Below are 12,484 nucleotides of genomic sequence, written 5' to 3'. Positions count from 1 at the left end.
TTGGCAGAATTCTTGTCTGATTTTTCAGCTAAGTTGTCTTGTTTCTGTGGTGTTGGGAGATAAAATACCCGTACTGTTAACAGATACCAGTTAACTTAAGAGCTGGCTCCTGAGGATGATGGTAAATGGCAGATGCCTGCTTACCCATACTGAGGAAAGAAAGAAGGTATCCAACAAGGTTGTGACAGGTGTGGAAAAATACATGAAGCTGACTTTTTTTTTTTTTTTCTTCTTTTCATTAGCTCAGTTTGTTGCCCCCCTTCCATGCAGCTTCTGCTTGTTCGCTGGGTTTACCAGATCCACATTAACCTTCCTTGGGCTCTACCAGACCCATGCCCCTTGGAGGAAACATGCTATAAGGCATTTTATGAATGCATTCCCTTGAAACTGCGTTTTTCCTGTATGCTTATCCCTGTGTTAAATCACTGCTCTGTATTCTGCTTTGGGAGTTGAATGTACTACAAGAGACTGCTTGAAGAAGGTCTGAAAAGTTACATGAACTCAGTCTAGTGTGTGGCCCTTGAGTGACCTGTGTTGAAGACTAGTGAGTTTCCAACCCACTCGGCAGCTGAATGCTGTTTTGAAAACAAATCTGGATTATGGTGGTGATATATGTATAGTGGACGTGTGCCCTATGCTCCCCCCCCCTCTCCCATTGAAATAGATTATTGAGCAGCAGAGGTTAAGGCTAGGGTGCTGGAGTTGTCTGAGGAGGTGGTGCTGGGTAGTACTGGTAAATCTGACCATCCAATCTTAAAAAATAAATAAAATAAACTAATAAAATAAACTAAACTAATAAAATAAACTGAAATAAAAAATAAAGTAAAGTAAAATCCACTGCTCAGCAAGCAAACGCTGTAGTTCCGTGAGGTAGATATAATGTAAGTCGCAAAGGAAGCGGAGTACAGCAGAAATAAGAACAAAACTCCAAATTTAATTCCAAGAATGTGCACTTATAACATACGGATGAGCGCTTTCACCATTACAGCTTCTTCAGATCCTTGTATAAAAGTCACAGTAGACCTCCCCTTGTATAAGCAGCTCAATTAATCCATTAAAACAATTTAAACAATTAAAAGCAATGCTGGAGAATTTAAAGAACTCTCCCATATATAAACATGTTAATGTAAAGTAAGACAAAAATATATAAAACTTGCATAGTGACCTAAAAACATGTAAATAAACATTCTGATTATTTAATATTGATAAAATACATAATCAAGAACATATACAAATAAATGATAGTTCATTTTATGTGCCTGCGTTTTGTCAGCTTAGGTTTTATAGAAGCTCTATCATTCAACCCATGCCCCCTATCAGCTTTCAAACGAATGATCCAGTCAGTCTCCTTAGATTCAGTAAGATTCATAGTATTACCACCCCTCTTATTCACAACAATTATCTCTAGGACCCGGAACAAGAAAGTATGATCATTGTCATTGGAGGGTATATGTTTTGCTAAGGCATTGTGTAAAGTGCCCTTTCTCGTGTGGTAAATATGCTCTCTCATTCTACCCCGTAACGGCCGGTTAGTTTTACCAACATAGAAACTTGGGCATGCCTGACAAGTAGCTAAATACACCACATTAGGTGTCATACAATCTGCATCTGCCTTGATGGAGAAAATGGTGTGTAAATCCGGGTGTATAAACACCTCACTGCTATCAATAAATGAACAGAAGTTGCAGTGACCACAGGGTTTAGTGTGACCAGTGTTCTTCATAATCCTATCATGTCTGGGGTGACAAAGCAATCGCTTTAGGTTGCTCTTATTCCGAAATAGGAATCTTGGTGTCTCCCCCACAATGCGTTTCAAGTCATCATCAACCAGGAGAATATCCCAATGTTTGCTAATAATTTCCTTTAACTGATATTGATCAGAAGTATACAGAGTAGAAAATTTAATAGATCTATTTAACATATGATCTCCAACGGTTTGATCTTGGACCCTGGGTCCAAAGTATGGTGCACCTGAAGTGGTGCGTGACATGTATGCTTCCTCCATGTATGGTATAATCTCATTATCCTTGTATCCCGGGTCAGTAATCTATTTCTCAGATTGTCTAATTCTGAGATAAATCCCTGTTCAGTGGGGTTCAATCTCGAGGCTCTAATGGCCTGTCCTTTCATTATATTCTTAAAACAAATTGTGGGTGCATACTAAACCTTAATAACAAGGAATTGCAGTAACATGCCTTGCGATAGACCCCCGTATTTATCATATCATCTGTTAATCTCTCAATATATAGGTCTAAAAAATCAATTCTATGTGTGGAATAGTTCATGGTAAAAGTAAGGAATGTAGTTAAATCATTCATAATGGATAGCATTGATTCCAGCTGTTCTGATGTTCCATTCCAAAGAACAAAAAGGTCATCAACAAACCTTCTGTAGAACACCACATGTTCACAGAAAAGTGCATTCTTAAATAAAACATGTTCCTCCCAATATGCAAGGAACATGTTGGCGTAGCTATTTGCACATGGAGTGCCCATAGCTACGCCATCACACTGTTTATAGATCTGGTCTTGGAACATGAATAAGTTGTTCTCCAAGACCAGTTCTAAAAAATGAACTATGAGGTCTATCAATACTGCAGTGTAAGTACTGTGTGCTTTCAGATAATTTAACACATAATCAAGTCCTATATCATTAGGTATTACAGTAAATGGGGATTGAATGTCAAGTCACAAAAGTACAACTAGAGATTCTATCATGGTGTCCAATACATTCATACAGATCAATCAAAAATTGCTTGGAATCCTTCAAGACTAACATTGTCATTCAATACACATCTCAGATGTTTCTCCACAAAAACTGAAAGGTGTTCAGTTACCCATCCATGGCCAGAAACTATGGGTCTCATGGGTGGGTTCTTCATATTTTTGTGTACCTTGGGGAGACCTTGTATAATCGGTATAGTGGGTGTATAAATCATAAGGTATCCATATAGCTCCTTATTTATTAAATTACTTCTAAGAATATCATAAAGCGTGTCATGAATATATCTGACAACAGAGTGAACCTGTTCCATGGAAGTAGGTTCATAGAACCTGTCCTGTGACATGGAGGACATAGCCTCCGTATAAAATGACATATCCAATGCAATTTCCTCAGACACTGACGTTCCCGAAAGCTCAAGTTATCCCGCCTCTTCTGTTTTTGGGGTCCCAGTTGAGTATTATAGTAACTATACAATTCCTCCTCTGTTAACTTAAGGAATGCTTCAACTAATGGGTGGTGAGTTGGTACAAAATCACTTAAATTCTTAAAAGCAAACTTCCTGCTCTGTGCTGATTCTTTCTCAGAATCATTATAAATGAATCTAAGCATTACATTCCTACAAAAAAGTTTTAAGTCCACCATTGTATCAGTCAATTTGCTCTGGCTTTTAGGAATAAAATTCAAACCTTTGTTTAATAAACTGGTGGTATCATCTGTTAGAGTAATGTGGGACAAATTATAGATTAACGCTTGTTGTTCCACATTCTCTTTAAAGTCTGATGGGGCATAAAATCCCCTGATAATTTCCTCTTCTGTCTGCCCCTGCTCATGGAGCGAGGTCTGCGAGGACCTTTCTCCATGCGCACTGACAGAGGAAAAGTCAAATCCAAACTTGAGAGCTTGCTGGAATCAAAGTAGTAGTTTTCTTAGGTTTAACAACAGGCTCTGATCCTTCTTTTGTAGAAACAGGTCTATTCTTAACCACGTGTACTTCAGGATATAAGTTGTTTCTAGTACATGTACTGGGATGTACAATATGAATAACATCCACAGAGTCCTTGCAATTGTTTGTGGTAGTCCCAGCGACAGGTGGTATTTCTTCCAAAATACATGCATCATTACTGATGGTGACCCCCCCCCCCAGTACAAACTTGGGCAGAGTCCATCTCCACAGGAGTAATGCTGTTATGTCCATTCATTTCAACACCCACATTCATGTCGTTTGTTACACTATTACTTGTAACATCGTTGATAAAATTAAAGTGTGTAGATTCCTTTACTTTCCTAGGAGGTATGTTATAAGTGCACATTCTTGGAATTAAATTTGAAGTTTTGTTCTTACTTCTGCTGTACTCCACTTCCTTTGTGACTTACAATAAAATAAACTAGCAGTATGGTGACTTCTCACTCTTGTTAGTCTATAAAGAGCTTTGACACTGTTATTGTGATGGTGATGTACTTGAGATTTTAAAGGCAATATATCTTGGTCTACTTCAAAAGCATACTTTTTTAATATTCTGATGAAGCTTACTACTGATTTTCCAGGATCAAAGAAGGGTTCTAGGTTAACAGCCTTGGAGCCTTTTTATGCCCAACCATTCATGCCCAATTTTCTTGGTTATCCATGCGTAAGGATTAGAATGACTTTGGTAAATGCTTGTGCCTTAAGGCTTCTATAAGCTGTCCCTGCCCATAAGGGACACCGGTGACAACTCTGGGATGAAGTTATCTTTATTTTAGAGAAGTATATTCTGAGCAGAAGATGTCCCATTACAGAGCCTTGTGGGACGCCAGTAGTAACAGGCTTCTTGGTGGAAGTGGATTCCTCCACTCTAACTTTGTCATATCCATAAGCTATTGGCTGTCCATTAGGTGACCTGGGATTTGTGTTTAAAATTTCTGAGTCTGTCTGCAATACCTGAATGAAGTATGCACTTAGATGCCTTTGCCAGGTTGAGGTAGACAAAATTCCACCATGTTTAATGGGCATGACCTTCCCCTGAGGAAACTAAACTGGGATGGGTCGAGTGTTTGTTTGAAGCTAGATCTTTCAGGTCCTTGATTAGCCTTAATAGTCAAACTTTTTATGGATTTGTAGATCACTGGGTCTGTTGATGGTCCCCCTTTGTGTTGAGGGATGACTGTTGCAGTCCTCCTTTACCTAGGGTTGAAGCTGGCTGTGTTAAGTTTCTAGTGGGCTTGATGGGTCATGTTTCAATCTATTAAGAAGGCATCTTGAGATGTTATCAGGACCCATCAGTGCTGTTTTAGCTTTGGAGAATGCAGTGAGGACCTGTTCTTGGCAAGACTAGTGCCACAGACATTAGGATTGGTTTTAGGTGGTAACACTTTCTCAACATGCCAGGGACCATGCCCCTATTGTCATGCACAGCTCTAACTATTTCTTACGTGCCTGCTCTTGTATCATTTACTGACAGGACAAACTGCACCAGGCTGCTGTATTTATATAATTTTAGTGCAGTTCATAGTCGTTTACTAGACCAATGACCACAAGGCCCTTTTTAAGCCTAGCCATGCATCCCAAATATCTGAAGTTCTGATACCCTTGATAATTGTAAGCAGGAATTTGGGAGATGAAACATTTACAAGCAGGGGACTGGGAAATGAACAATTTACAGGTTGCTTGTGCCCATTAGAGACATGGGTGCCAATCCATGGACAAATTTCCTGTTCCCCATCCAGTTGTCAAAGTTGCACCTGAATTAGGTTAGGGAGGAACTCTGCTTCACATGGATTGGGAGCCTGTTCCATAGACTGGGTAGTCTCTGGGATATATACTTCTCTCTGTCAGGTCCTATTTATATCACAGGCAAGGTTTAAGTCTTTAGAACTGGCGACTCTGATGCTGTTTGTTTTATGGATATGCAGGAGGTCCATCAGAGTGGGGTCTGACAATGCCCTGTATGCCAGACCTACATCTCCCCTCAGAAGCCTGTAGGAGACCGCATTCAGGGATAGGGCCTTGAGGTGGTCTGCATAGGATATTTTACATGCGCCCTGTATCTTTAGTAAGGAACCTCCTGTGGACGTTCTAATTGTTGGGTATGCCTGGTTAGGTACATTGGGTATTGTACTCAATGATGGGTCTGATGTATGCCGAATACAGTAGATCAATGACTTTGGTCTTAGATGCCATACCTTTTGTTTATAAGTTGTGCAACGTAGAAGGATTTCCTCACTACTCTAGAGATGTGATGGTCAAAGGCTAGATTACTATTTGTGTGTCCCAAAGTTCCTGACTACTGGGTCAACTGTAAGCTGCAAGTTGTCGCTATGATGGTTACCAGGGGTGGATAACTTCCCAAAGGATACAGTTGTGCATTTCTTGGCATTTAGTTTTAGTCTATGACTCTGACACCAGTTTCTGTCTCAGCCCCTCCTGGAGAACATTTGTCAGTGTGAGAGTCTGACTGCTCCTAAATTTGCAGTTTATCAAGACTTCTGGAGTTTAGTGTTGAGAAGCTTTTTCTTCCTGTTCTGTACTTGTCTTTGCAGTTTCACAATGAGTGCATTGTTTTTTCTACTTGAAACGCTTTCCTCATTGGACGCTGGCCCTAGACCTTTGAGCTGATAAGGCCTCCTCCATATAGCTGACAAGTATGCCAGTGATAGAGCCATTCTGCCTACCACTATGCACACATGCTTCAGATTTTGCTTGGGTGAGTCCTATAGTAATGTCTTTCGGCTTTACCCAGTTAGGGGTCGCCACAGCAGAGTGTTGATCCACTTATGATTGGCAGTAGATTTTTACAGTGCCGAGGTACCAGCCTGACGCCCAACTTTAAGCGAAGGCACACCCATTCACGCACCTACCTGCATGTCTTTAAATGTCCCTCGACCGTGGGGAGGACATGCAGACTCCACACAGAAGGCGCTCCAGCTGAGAATCGAACTGGAGAACCTCTTGTTTTGAGGTGATAACGCCAATTGCTGTAACACCACGGATATAAGCCTTACAAATGAGGATGCTGTTTTCTGGTTTTAATCAAGCAACCAGATGAAGGTGCAAAGAATCGGTCATATGTTTTGTTACAGCAGTGTCTGTGAACAAAGCCTTGAGTGATTCTTTTTAGGCACTGTCCCCCAACGAAGGCACAAGTTTCCCTCCATATCTAAAATAGAGGTAGGATCCTAGAACTGTTTTTGTATGTTTCTTCTAATTTATCTGATGTTACTGAGAAATTTTGTCTAATTCGGATTTTGGTAAAGACTACAGCAGTTTTAGTCATAGTGGACCTGTGGATACTGGGATTAAGTCTGCCCTAACTCAGCTGTTAGATTTCAGGTCAGCTCAACAGATGTCTTAACAGTTTCCCCTTTATCCCTACCACAAATATATGGTTATATAGCCGCAAAGACCTGACTTGACTTAAGTTGAAGGTGTAATGTTCCCCAATCAGGAGTGTTTTGGTATGGATTTTTCATGTATACTGGTGTCCCCAGTGCTGATTTCATCATTAGTTCTACCACAACTTGTTTGATGGCCTGTGACTGAGATTTTTGCTGTGGTACTGGTCATTGTGCCAGCACCAGTTCATCTAGTGTCAGTCCTTTAGCACAACTTGCGCTATAGGTTCACATCCATACCTCTGACCCCAATGCCTACATTTTGTGTTCTTGGTGTTAATTTTTTCAGCAACCTTTATGGTGTGTTCCATCATCTATTTTGGGACGACTGGTCTTTGCTTTTCTGTTAGTTGCTTCCTCAGTGCTGGTGTCCGGGTCTGACTGTACTCATGTCTTCTGCTCCTACCACTGTGGTGTTTGTCACTAGGTAGCAAAACAGAGGTTTGTCTGTACTTTGCAATCTCCTCCAGGTCTTCTGCAAAATGGGCTTCATTATTGGCCACTTCTGAATTGCCCTTTTCTCCCCTGTGAACTTGTTGGTAAAGGATAAGGAGTAAGGACCCATCTCTTCCGGTTCATCCCTGGAGTACATCTAGTTTTGGGGATGGTTTTTCAGTTGACAGTGTGTAGGCTGGCCTGACTCAGTTCCCTCAACAGTACAGACTGCAGGGGACTTAGACATGCTCTGCATTCATCCTGATAAATTCATACCCCCCTTCCCCCCTTGGGTGTCTCCAGCTATACATTTTAAGATGTCTGCAATGGCCCAGAAAAAAGCTACAACACTGTCTGTCTGTCCCAGACAGCTGCATGCTGGAAACTTGTTTGAGAAGTAATTTCAGCTGCCACATCTACTTTTACATTTGCTTCTTCTAAACTATGTGACTACATGTTTTTTCCATGATGACTTGGTTGATGAAAAGTAGTAGATCTTGGGCAGTGTGTCCAGATGGGACTTCAGGATGTTGACCCAGGCCTTTACTGTCATTTACAGTATCTTTGGTTCACATGATGTGTAATGTGGCTGAGGGAGTTGACAGCTCCATGGTTCAGCAAGGCTACTGGAGCCCACTTTACTGTTTTTAATTAAGGACATGAAATAACCTCTTTTGCCTCTTCCTGTTAAAAGAAATCCATCAGCACCGGAAGAACATGAACATGAAATAACAAAACCTTAACTGCTGTATGTGTGAAGTTCAACTCTTCACAGTTTTTCCAAGAAGAGAACAGACAGTCTCAAATGTGAGGTATGGCATACAACAAACACTGAAAGTAGTCTGTGTTTTATTGTTAAGTGTTTAAACAAAGCCACTTTCCAGCACGGTCACGGTCTCAAGGGTAAGGGCCTTGGCAGTCTTTACTATGAGGAGGTAGTCCACCTACCAGTGGATGTCAGCAGATGTTCTTAGTGTTTCACAGTTGCAGTCATTACATTTGGGTAATCGGCTGGCAGGTTGCCCTCAGTTGGCCTGATTAACAAAGTCTTGGGTCCTGTGTTGGTTGCTGTCCCTTCTACAATGTCAGGTCATCAGGGGTATAAAACATGCAGCTGATGCCATTACATCAGTCTTTCTTGCTGCGTGGTGCCCGAAGCAGTTCGGAAGTGTCGGTCGACTCCTGAAATTTTCATTTTTGAGTTTCAGAATTGAAGTCTTCAACTAAAAGCTTAAGTACCCTGTTGGAGAAACTTTTTCTTGCTCCATAATGATGTCACTAAAAGTTAATAATTGCATTACTTCTGGGAAACAAATACCTCATAAGGATTTTCATTTGTACTGTATTCCTTGCCTAGGCCCTGACCACAACGTGCCTTGCTGTTGGTTCTGTGCTAAATTTTAATAGATGCACTATAAAACATTGGTATATTTTTGCTTCTAAATATTTTGGCTCACAATTTAATTATCCAGAAATGTTGGTTAGCAATCAGACTACCGGAATACCTTAAAAAAAAAAGCTCAAAGAAAAAGTCAGACTGTCGAGGTCCAAAACTGACTATGACGCTTCTCCTAAGCCAGTCGCTGGTTCTCAGTGAGGTGATTTTGCAGCCCCTGATACCCGCTACTTCTGATTCGCAGGCCTCTACTGAGACCCATTTGGAGTCCGGTATGCCACGAGATGGTTCAATTGTGGAACCCGCGGATGTCTCTACCTTAAATGGGTCCGGAGCCGCTGTGCAAGCACTGGCTTGTGAGGGTGTTTTCAGGCCTACAGATTTGTATATTAGACCGCCATCTTAAAAACTAAGGCCAAAATCTAAATCTGTGTAAAAAAAAAAAAAAAAAAAAAAAAAAAAAAAAACTACACCTGGGCCACATGTGCAGGCCCCCTATGCCTAAGAAACAAATGATCAAAATGGCTGAAGATTTAATTACTCTGATCAGGGGTAGCCAAACCCCTCCTAAGAGGCCTAGGCGAGACATTGAGTCTAATGAACAGGATTCTATTTCTTCTGACTCTCTTCTAATGAACAGGATTTATTTATACCTACCTATGAGGACTCTGATGCAGAAGATTCCATTCCTTCTGCTTCTCCCGCTGAGGATTTTTCTTTTGGGGAAACTTACCTTAAGGGAACATTTCCACTGGGAAAGTCAGGATTTCTCTGAATCTAAAAAGACTTAAGGATTTTCTTCTTACTCAGCATAGGCCTTTGGCTATGCCTCCTGTTCTAGACATTGTTGATTTTTCAGAATCTAGTATGGCTCCTGATTCTCTGCCTCTGGCTCCTTGTAAGCCAGACAGATACTACAGGGTTCCTGACTCCCACAAATTCCTTTTCAAAAATCCTTTTGCAAATCCTGAAACCATATCTCAGGGTCACAAGGACATTAAGGCCTCTACTGCTAAAAATCCTACCCCTTCTGATAGAGATTCCAGGGTGCTGGATAGATGGGGTAAAAAGGTTTACACTTATGCAACCTTGGCAATCTGGGCTTTAAACTGTAAATTTTGTATGCTTAGATATCAACAGCATATCATGGGACTGCTTAAACAAAAAATGTTAATTTCTGACTGTGTGGAAAATAAAGATTGACAGGATTTATCGCATTCAGCTGAACAAGTTGGAAAACATACATTGCAATGTGGTTTTGATTCTTTGGAGGCCTCTTGCAGGGCTGCTATAACTGGGTCTGTGCTAAGAAGGCATGCTTGGCTCAGAGCAAACTCTGCCTGATCATGTTAAAGCAAAATTGTTGGATGCTCCTGTACAACAGGACAGTCTCTTTGGAAATAAGGCTGAAGAAGTTTTAAAAAAATATGGAAGATAAAACTAAGTCTATGCAAACTGTGAAAGATTTCTTAAGTGCAACCTCCAAGATTTAGTAGGCATTGGCCTAAGAACTGGTCCTTTCCCGTACCATCGAGAGCCACTCAAGTCAAACCCAGACATTCCAAAGGCTCCAGGTTTCAGTCACAAGGGACTTTTAGAACAAAACAATGGGGTGCCTCCACCTTCAACTCTGGAATTAGCAAGGCACCTCCCTATGGTAAACAGTCTCAATGACTTCCCTCTACACTCCCCAAGCAGTTACCTTTCAGCTGCCCCTTTGGGGAGAAAACTGGCACTTGATGCACAAAACTGGCAACTGATAACCCAGGACAAATGGGTTTTAAATATAGTATCCCAGGGTTATAGGTTTCATTTCCACACTTTGCCAATCCCAAACGGATGGCCATACCTGCCCCGAAATCAGTGGGCAGAGGCCCAGAAACAAGTTCTGTCCCCCATGAACATGGGAGCTATTAAACCAGTACCAGAAAAGGAAAAGGGACCAGGTTTCTATTCAAGACTTTTCCTGATACCTAGAAAAGACAAATCATGGTGTCCAATTCTGGATTTATCTACTCTAAACACTTTTCTGGATATTCCACAATTCAAGATGCTGACTCTTCAACAGTTACTTCTTATGCTAAGCAAAGATGCCTGGTTGGTGACTCTAGAGTTGAGGCTTACCTGCATATCCCAATCGGGGGATCCGATGCCTCTGCTTCAAAGCAGGCTACTTGCATTACCAGTTCTCTGCACTGCCCTTTGGCTTATCTACTGCGCCCAGGGTCTTCACAAAGTGCTTGGCTCCAGTAATTGCATCTTGCAGGCAAAGAAATATTCAAATATATCCATACCTGCATGATTGTCTAATTCAGGCAGAAAACAAGGGCATTCTTCTAAAGCATATGGCGTTTCTAAAAGGGTTCTAATTTGTCTACGGTACACTATAAACAAAAAGAAATCACAACTGGTACCTGTTAACACAATGAAAGAGAAGCATGTGGGGGTGAACCTAGTAGCTTGGATTTTCCATTAGGTCAGACTGAATATGATTGTACTGACACTGAGAATTTGCTAATTAAAAACACTTAACATGGAAAAAGAGATGTTCGAGTCAGTGGCAGAACTGCACATGGTGGATAACTTGCTGACCTATTTTGAAAAAGTCAAATTAAAAAATAATTTAAGAATTGGAAGCATCCCTCAGATGAGGTGTAAAGGAGGTGAAACACAAACTAATGATTTTGGAAACAATATTCTGACTTTTACAAGGGAGAGGGGTGGATTGTGTGAAGATTTAAAGATTTGTGTTTACTTCATTAATTCCTGTTTTGGACAGTGATATGGGTAAACTTGTATTAATTGAAGAGAATACAAACTACGGTAGCGTTTCTCATGCTATGTACTTGCCCACAATGTTGACCAAATCCTTTAAGTTCATAGCTTTGGAAGCAAACCAAGAAGGGTCTAGGTAAGGTCACATTGTGTGTGTGTGTGTGTGTGTTAGAAGTATATAGGGATGTGCTCAATTCCTCTGTCAGCAGAGCAGTACATTCCACATCACATCTTTTAAGGAGTGCCTAGATGCTCACTTTTAATGTTAATTGGTTGTCAAAAATCAATTACTAGAAAATGGGAATCCAAATCTCAGCAAAGTAAAACCATCAGTAAAAATAAAAAGAAAAAAACAAGCCAAGCTAGATTTTCCATTGTGTGATTCCTTAAAACCTCTTGTATTGAAGAGAACATGGGATATACACACACAACCCCTTAAGGACATCTGGTGTTTCAGCTATATGGCAGTTGTAAATTCCCATGACTTTTCCTTTCTGTCTGGGACAGATTCAGGTCATTTAAAGCCAAACCGCAGTAGTCTCATAAGCACAGCACAAGTGGACTGTTTGGCTAACATTTGGAAACAGTGAGAATGCAAATCTAAGCAAACTGTAATTTAATTATTGAATATTGTAAAAGAGAAAAGAACTGGTAGTGAGATCTTCAGAAAAGGGAAGGAGCAAATTGGAATTTAGAAGTGTATTGGCTATGTGGAATTTAGAAGTGTATTGGCTATGTGGAAGGTTTATGCGGTGGTGCAGCGGTAGCGTTGTTACCTCACAGCAA

At 40.8% G+C, this 12,484-nt stretch overlaps 1 protein-coding gene across 1 annotated transcript in view; it reads left to right on the top strand.

Annotated features, from left to right (window-relative positions):
- Positions 1 to 12,484, top strand: part of PDCD11 (programmed cell death 11) — a 1,563,481-nt gene that overhangs the window by 23,230 nt on the left and 1,527,767 nt on the right. The gene's annotated exons all lie outside the window — the stretch shown is intronic.

The sequence above is a fragment of the Protopterus annectens genome, chromosome 14.part0 (assembly GCF_019279795.1).
Source record: "Protopterus annectens isolate FY-2018-M chromosome 14.part0, PAN1.0, whole genome shotgun sequence".
NCBI classification, from domain to species: domain Eukaryota; kingdom Metazoa; phylum Chordata; order Ceratodontiformes; family Protopteridae; genus Protopterus; species Protopterus annectens.
This window is presented reverse-complemented; position numbering and strand designations above follow the sequence as displayed.